Consider the following 9260-nt stretch of genomic DNA (forward strand, 5'->3'; position numbering starts at 1 on the left):
GATAAATCACTAAGAGAAAAATACCCGCAACTTTACGAACTAGCGAAGAATAAAAACGCAGAAGTGGAGGAAAATTATAAGCGAATCAATGAAGGTGTGCTTTGGGATTGGGCTTGGTCGAAAGTCCCCAGCACAGATCAGGAGAAACAAGAAGCTGAGGAACTAATGGCAACATTAAGTCTAATAAATCTATCGGGAGGCAGCGACAGGTGGGTGTGGAACAGAGAAAAAGACCAAGATTTCTCGGTTAAAGTTGTTCGAAATACACTGTCAAGAAACATAGATTTAAACGAACCGGCGGATAATTACTTTTGGAACAATTGGGCCGCTCAGAAATGTACAATGTTTGTATGGAGAGCATTAAAAGGGAGGATTCCCGACGGCTACACAAATGAAGGGAAAGAGGAGTACCGATACCCTCGAGTCGATGTAGATTATGTGATCGAGAGGACGAAATGTCGGACCATGTATTAGTTAAATGTAGAGAAGCAAAAGGTTTATGGGAATAAATCGGTCTATGGGTTAAAGCACCAACAATTACACTAAAGGAAACACTCGGGGAGATTTTTAGTGAACTCGACGAACAGAATTGGCCAAAGAAAAGGAAGAAAGCGGTGCATGCAATATTTCTGTTGACAGCGTGGATCATTTGGAAGAACCGAAACAAAAAGATTTTCCAAGGAAGAAACGGTAAAATTTACAAGATGATCGAGGAGATAAAGGAGGAATCCTTTCTATGGATGAAGCATAAATCTAAAGTGCAACTGAATTCTTGGGAGAGCTGGATATATTTCTCTTGGTGAAGATAATCTATAGTTATATGTTGTAATTTCTTTTAAACTTTGTTTGTATTGTGTATGGCTTTCATAGCATCTTGCTATGAAGCTTTTGGGTTTGAAGTAATAAAATGGTTATGTGTTGCTATTAAAAAAAAAAAAAAAGTTACGGGCATCACTAAAAATTAAATTAGGCATCACTAAAAATTAAATTAACTTCTAATGCAGCATTTGTTCATTCATAAGCCACGTCCCCTAAATGCACCGCTAAATGCCAGTGGGTTTAGTCTTATACATATATACGAAACTTCAATGTTAACGATAACCAAATAATATGCAAAACAGTTAATAAATGCATACGTATATATAATGCAAAATAGTTGATAAATTATCTCCAAGCTGGATTCTGAGTTGGGTATCTAAATTGTCTTCGAACTAAAGAGACTTCTATTACTCACCCAGTTGCGACATCTCATAGTAACATCCAACAAGTCCTAAATTCCAAGTAGAGAACTGCAAGAACTGCATAAGCACTTATGCATTGTGTGCGTAGAGCGAAAGAGAGACTATTATGTGGTTACATAACCATCTTATGTATCATAGTTAAAACAATATATGCAAGTGTTTATTCCATCTACACATTTTTCTATTTAAATTTGGTTTTATAGTATTAATCTTAATCGTACATTGAAATCAACGTTTTCCACTTAATTATTTACCATCATCCTTAATTCAAGTACCTACATAGATTTTTAACATTACGAAATAAAAACATCCTAGTTATCTTACTTAATACTTATATGCACGATCTTTATTGTTGTCTTAAGTGTTATGTCCAACGAGACAAAGTATATTGAGGGTCTGATGGAGAATGTCATCATCTTCGTCTCTTGGCTCGTGGCAGTTGTGTAAATCCATTAATCCGTTTGTGCAATGTGAATATGAGTGATTTTCACCCATTGACGGGTGGTGGAGAGGTGCCAAATATATACTATACGTCACCTATGTGATCTACGTCAACATAAAATTATCCAGTTAAAAATGTATAACAATGTGTATAAAAGAAAATTAGGAAATTAGTCACTTTTAGGATGTAAAGTATGCCATGTACATAATTGATTATATCTATAGCCTGGATTTAAGTGACATAATGATCTCATATCCACTTTAACTCTCGTATCCATCTTTATTACATCAAAGTATCAAACATCTCTTAAATCCATGTTGTATGGAACTATTTTGTGTATGATCATGAAATGTACGTTTTGTTGAAGAAATTCAATGCATACGTGAATCTCACGCAAAGCCGGCTCAATGGGCTTCCGACCCTAGGCACAGGCCTAGAGCCACCCAAATTGAAAGGCCTCCAAATTTGTTGTAGGTTTTTTCTATACTAGGCCCATTTTTGATTTTATACTAAACAACCCAAAGGAATAAAAACCCATTTTAAATTTTATGATAATAAAGGCCCATTTATTGTCGCACCGTGAAAGGCAGATAAGAAAAGAATGAAAGGCGGCTGGGTTCAGGTTGGAACTCACGCTGTCTCCCTGACTTCCTCACATGAATCATCCCACCATGAGTATTGTCAGTCGATTGCAGGAGCCTGACTCGCGTGACTCGCACGGCAGGAGCCTGAATCGTCGATTACAGGTTACAGGTAAGTAATTAACCTATATATCTTCTTCTCGATTGAGTATTGTTAGTCCTCAAACAAACCCTCAGTTCTCCTGAATCGTCGATTGAGTCTTGATATACAATTAGTTTTGATATACCCTCAGGGCCTCAGTTCTCGATTTGATATACCCTGCCTTAGTTCTCGTTTGATATACACTGCCTCACCTCAGTTCTTGATTTGATATTGTGGCAAAAACTTTATTGTCGATTTGATATTGTGGCAGACGTGGATTCTCCGTTCTCGGAACTATGATAATCATATTGATATTGATGGTTTAGATTTTGTTTGAAGAACTAAAAATGCTAAGAGAAATTATACATGTAGAATCTGACATACTTACTAACATATTAACTTATATTAAAAACTTTAATTCTTTTCCAAATGCATATATCGCCTATAGAATTGTGTTAACCATTCATGTAACCGTTGCTACCGCAGAACTTAGCTTTTCCAAATTAAAACTAATAAAAAATTACTTAAGATCTACAATGTCACAAGAAAGATTAAACAGTTTAGCTATTATGTCAATCGAAAAAGATTTTTTAGAAGAATTTGATTAGGATGATTTCATCAAACAATATACCTCGGTTAAAGCTAGAAACGGTAGATTTTATTTAAACATATACTATAATTATAAAAAATATTTGACTTTCAAAAAAAAAAAAAAAACGCCAATTATAAACTTTTAGTTTATAATTGCTGGTCCCAAGCCCGGATAAAAGAGGAGGATTTTGTTACTAAATATGTTGAAAATGATAATTTTGCAAAAGAGCCACCGCTTCGTAGTTCGATTAGGGCCTCCGAAAACATAGGGACGACACTGATCTCACGGGTGTAGATAATATGCATAGATCGTATTACCAAGACACGTGTAAAAAAGCAAAACTAAAGCATGTATTAGCAAATAAAGTTGATAGTTTTTTTTTACGAATACAACCATAATAAATTTAAGTTCTATTAAAAACATAAACTTTGATTAAAAAAAGTTCAACTATTTAGAATAATTTTTTTTCTTACAATAATTTAGTGTTGATCCTCACTTCTACACGCAAAAACCAAACTTAGATTATCTCTAATGTTACGTGCGTCCTTAGGCGCCCGTCGCTGTTACGTCATCTACCACATCATATCCTTACAAATTCTTGAAAACCCTTACTTCATCTCCAACCCAACAAATATCCATACCCTTCTTAATTTCAATCTCATTACCTACCCACTACACATAATATTTAAATAAACATTTTTTTGTTTTACTTTGGACCCACCCACATGCAAAAAGCAACAAAAACAAAGCCCTTGTGGAAGGGCTTAGTTGCTGAGGGTGTAAGGAGTGGTTAGACACTTGAAAGTGGTAAACTTCAAAATCAACTAATGAGAGTGTGACATGTCAAAGTGGTAAACTATACTCAAAAGTGTTGGCAATGGTTAGACACTTGATGAATTGATAAACTATTTAAAAAAAAGTAAAAATGTGTGATTGGTTGAGATGACATGGACCCCGCCCCACACACCCCCTCTCTCTCCTCCCCTCCATCGGCAACCCCTCACCGATTTCTTCCCCAAAATCGGTAACACTTGTGCGGCAAAGGGGTTGGCATTGGTTGCCGCTCGGTGCCGAACCATTTTGCCGACTCCACTCCGGATCCCCTAAGGGCACCCTAAAAAGATAAGTTTAATGGTAGGGTAGGGTTCCAGCGTGAACAACCTCCCAAGAGTGAACTGCGTGAACAGATCTGGACCCTTGATTTCCTTTTTAGTTGTTAAGGGTAAGATTGTAATTATATAAAAAATTAGATTTAAATCATTATTTTAATAATTGAATTAAGTTACATCTTTCCTATTTTAAATTTATTATCCATATTATGTTTTATTTATTAATAAGATAATTATCAAAACAAACAACAAATCACCAGATTTCAATTTAAATTTTTATTTCAAATTTCATCAACAGAATTCAAAATTTGATTTTTAAGATCTACGTAACCTTCATATTTCAACGGTATACACATGTGTACTTGGATATACATAGAACAATACACATGTGTACTCAGCATCGTACATATGTGTAACTAACTACATAATACATACATAGAAACAATACCTGTAAAACTATTTTATATTTAACAAATTACAAGTTCCATAATGTTTTCCAAACCAAACAAAAAAACATATAATTACAAGTTTCAGTTTCGTAGAAACAATTAACCCAACATAATCGAAAAAACAAAAAAAAAACATAATCTTTTACAACTTTTCGCCACGTTGTATGCTGAATCATCCTTATCGACCAAGCAAACAAACATATGTGAATCATCCTTATCGACCTCATACGTGAATCATCCTTATCGACATTCCATCACCACTTTTCTCGTTAACGACATCTCCTATAATAGCACAAAAAACTCAGCAACTAATACTTTGTATAATTTACAAGTGTACATCAACAACCTTACACATTCAATACACACAAAACTCTGAGATATCACAAAAACAGACGCTATACACATGTGTACATCACGTTAAAATCAGAATACACATGTGTACATCGCATTAAAAACAGAGCAAAATTAGAATACGCATGTGTACATCGCGTTAAAACCAGAGCAAAATCAGAATACACATGTGTACATCGCATTAAAACAGAGCAAAATCAGAATACACATGTGTACAAGCCTCCATTAGTACGAATCACTCAAATAATTCAATTTATATTTTCAAAACTAAAATCTCAAATTTACATATTCAATAATAAATAAAATAAAAGTTGGTTACTTGTAATAGTTTGTTTAACTGAATAAACAAAAAGAACATTTTAATATTTTCTATTTGTAATAACTATTTATATTTTAAATTTTTAATAACTATAAATCTCCGATTTACATTAAATAACAATGTTTTTCTATTAATGTATTTAGTGAAACATAATACGATAGGTAACTGTATTCTTTATTTAATAAAAAATCAGTTAAGTCTAAGAATCTTAATATTTTCTAAATATGATTTTGTAAAATTTGAATAATTGTAAATTTTGAAAGAGGTAATTTATAGATTACATTTTATTAATTTCCATACGACAAACCACAATGGTGTCTTATGTTATTAACCCACACCTTGTTTGAGAAGAACATGGTGATTTGAGCATGTAAATATGTCAAAACCATCAGTAGCGAAGCTTGAGATTTCTGGTCGGGGGGTCGAAAGTCTCCGGACCTAAAATTATACCTTAGAAATTATAAAATCGGGGGGGTCGAAAATATATATACCTACAAAATTCTATATGAAAACTATATGAAAAGTCTAAGCTACGCCCTTGAAAACCATTATCTTATTATAGACAAAATTATTAAATTAATGTTGTTAATTGAACTCACCAATTTGTTAAAATCTGTAAACCATATCTTCTGTCAGTATCCAAGCTCCTTGAGTACACCATTCACCTACAACGATTAAAAAAATGTCATTTGTAGTTAGAGTGTTAATGCTCAAAAAAAGGCGTTAAGTACAAGGTACACAAACCTCACGTTGCCTTGTGACCGATCTTTCACCTTCCTGCCAGATGCATGTTCCATCATTCCAGGCGGACCACACACCTACTAACAACTAATAATCTAAGTTACGCACTACAGTATAAGACCATCACCGCATTCTTCATGTTCAGAAAAATCACATGTTAATGAGAACAATATTAGACCAGCAATAAACATCCGATCTGCGATAAACATCATATCAGCGATAAACATTAGATCGGCCGGCGATAAACATCACATCGCCGGCGATAAACATCAGATCGGCGGCACTCTGTTTCATCATCGAGATGGAGAGACAAAAAAAATGGATCAATCGGTCGTGGTTTGGGTGTGTGAGGGTGCGGCCGGATATCAGGGTGATGAAGGTGGCTAGCGTTGCTCCGGTTGCCGGAGCCGGAGAAGAGAACGATTAGGCAATTCCGGCCACTACCAAAAATCGGAAAACCCATCTTCCACAGGCTTCCACCTTGTCGTCACCACCATTCAGATCCGATTATGAAATCGTGGGTTCTTGAATATGGAGCAGTGGATTGAAGATCCGATTTTGAAATTGTGTTCTCTTCCGGATATGGATAGTAATCGACATAATTGTTCTTGGTTTAGGATGCATTTGCTGATGAAGAAGAGGAAGTGAGAGAGGACAATCGACGGCAGTGTGTTTGTATCAAGAAAGAGAGAAATCGAGAAGGAGAAAGACAAAAATAATGGATCTGATTTGATGAGATTTTAATATAATGGAAACAATTTAGGTTTCTATTTGAATTCTTTTGGTTGTGTAATTACACATATACCCTTTTGTATTTAATTAAATGAAAAAAAAACTAATCAAATAATTACCATCATGCCACTCACATTAATCTCAAGATCATAAAAATCAAGGGCCCAGATCAATTCACGCAGTTCACGCTGGAGAAATTGTTCACGTTTGAACCTAATAACACTTGTGCGGCAAAGGGGTTGGCATTGGTTGCCGCTCGGTGCCGAACCATTTTGCCAACTCCACTCCGGATCCCCTAAAGGCACCCTAAAAAAATAAGTTTAATGGTAAAGCCTTTTAAGGGACTCTAAAGGCATTCCTTCAAAAGATGCAGATAGTCTTATAATAAAATATATTATTCTAGAGAAAACTAACTAGTCATAACCTTATCCAGGGGCGGACCTATATGTATGTAAGGGGTGGCATCCGCCACCCCTTGGTCGGAAAATTTTTGGAAAAAATAGTGTAAATTTTGGAAAAATTTGACGTTTTTTCAATTTCGTTACCGCTTATTTATAAAACGTTACCGCTTGGTCGGAATCCTAGATCCGCCACTGACCTTATCCATATTATTCTAGAGAAACTAAGCAGTCAAACCTATAAATCGGTATTATGTATAGTTTAAGGTCATCGTTTACATTTTCCAAATCTAGAAGAAGAAATTAAAAACAAGTGACAAGTCCACGACAAATATGACTGCGTATTTTCGGAGTCACTGAAGGAACCAAGGGGTTCTGGAGGTTCCGTCGAAACTTCTTTTTTATTTATTGTTGTTGTTTAATAATTTCGTTACGTTATTATCTTCATTATTTAATTTGATGTAATGATTTTTTTTATCATACCTTCTTAAAAAATCTGAAAGCATGTATTTATGGGTAAAAATGTTGATTATACACTTTGCCGTTTAAGACTCCAAAAAAGTAAGTATCGGACATTTGCAAATATAAAAATTAGATTGTGACTCTCCGGTCAAAAAAGTCGGGTTATGTCATTCTAATTACTTTTTAATCATTAACTGGACAAGAAAAAGACAAAAAGCTACACCAATTCTAGTTAATATTATGCTACCAAGATCTATATTCAAAAAAAAAAAAAAAACCGAGTTAGTGATTTATCACCCTTCATTAGTTTGTTTTCCGAATTCTTGTTCTTGTTAAACATCATATCATTTCTAGATTTTCAAATAAAGGAAAATGTTGTGTAAACTAAAGCCACGGTGAATTTAAAACAACCAAAATCTACATTTCATGACTCACGACTCCAGATTTTCAAATAAACGAAAATGTTGTGTAAACTAAATTCATGGTGAATTTTATATATTAACAATTGATGAAAGCTCTTAACAACAGTTCCGGTTTCTATGTTTTAGTAACCTATATCTGCCGGTCATTAGTTAGCCACGTGTTTTACTTGCACAGTTGATTATCTACTTCACACAGTTTCTTCCACCGCCAACGTTTTGTCTCTCGCGTGCTTCTCCATCGATCGATTTCTTATCTGTACATCTGCGGCAGATGGTTGTCGAGATTGAACCGGTGGTAAGGTACCATGCGTGCTATATTTGATCTTCTCTTTCGTTTTAGATGCAAGGGGTGGTTGTTAGTTTCGCCATTGACCCTCGACGGCGGTAGGAAGAGGTGACGAGACTAAAATCAGGAGTAGCAGAAGACAAATGAGGGTCCGATGATCCGGTTTCTCTCGCCTGAGCTCCCCCTTTTCTAGAAATATACCACCCGACCTCCGAATCAATAGCTCTGGGTTTGTATTCTATTCATGTTCTACCAGTTTATCTTTCGTATCCAGATGTTTGTGTCTTCTTCAATTTGTTTTCCCGTTTGGTAACCCTAATTGTTCTTAAAATTAGGGCATAATTGATATCGGGGATAAATTGATTTGGAGACTGATCCTTACTATAAAACTATGAACTTGCAGAACATGGAGGACGTTTTTAGGTTTTCTTCAAGAGAACGTGAGAAGTAATTGTTAGGTTTGATAAATACAGGTACTTCAAAAAAGAATTCTATTGAAAGTATATGGTGGCAATATTTTTATTTGTTAATGCTTTGCAGATTGGAAGTGGAAAACGTACACATTGTGTGGTTAACAAACCGCCACGCCTGAAGATCAATCGACCGGTGGTAATCAAGAGTTGTTCTGCCCGTCTTCCAGGTGTATTCAAATACACAAAAACCTCATAAATCTCTTTACTAACGTCAATTTATGATGATAAATGAAAATACTGAAATGGAGATCAAAAAATGTTACTGGAATTCCTGAAAGAAAGCGAGAAACACGTGAATAAGCCAATAACGAAACACCAAGTCAGACAACTACTGCTACAGTAATGAGCACAAGCTCAAACACCAAGTGAGACATCAATGTTTCTTACATGAACGTGGTATTTAATTATTTTAATAATAATAATCATAGTACTACCAATAATAATTTACCCATGATTTATGTTATTGACGCATCGCTGAAGCACTTGGTTTCTTTGATCTGGTGGTATCGGATTATTCTGT

At 34.9% G+C, this 9260-nt stretch overlaps 1 long non-coding RNA gene across 1 annotated transcript; it reads left to right on the plus strand.

The window, feature by feature from the left end:
• Window positions 1-8306: 8306 nt before the first annotated feature.
• LOC110887255 lies at window positions 8307-9033 on the plus strand. The gene is made up of 3 exons (XR_002563183.2): window positions 8307-8496; window positions 8671-8740; window positions 8808-9033. It is a non-coding gene; the product is annotated as an uncharacterized LOC110887255 (long non-coding RNA).
• The last annotated feature ends 227 nt before the right edge of the window (window positions 9034-9260 follow it).

The sequence above is a fragment of the Helianthus annuus genome, chromosome 11 (assembly GCF_002127325.2).
Source record: "Helianthus annuus cultivar XRQ/B chromosome 11, HanXRQr2.0-SUNRISE, whole genome shotgun sequence".
In the NCBI taxonomy this organism is placed as follows: Eukaryota; Viridiplantae; Streptophyta; class Magnoliopsida; order Asterales; family Asteraceae; genus Helianthus; species Helianthus annuus.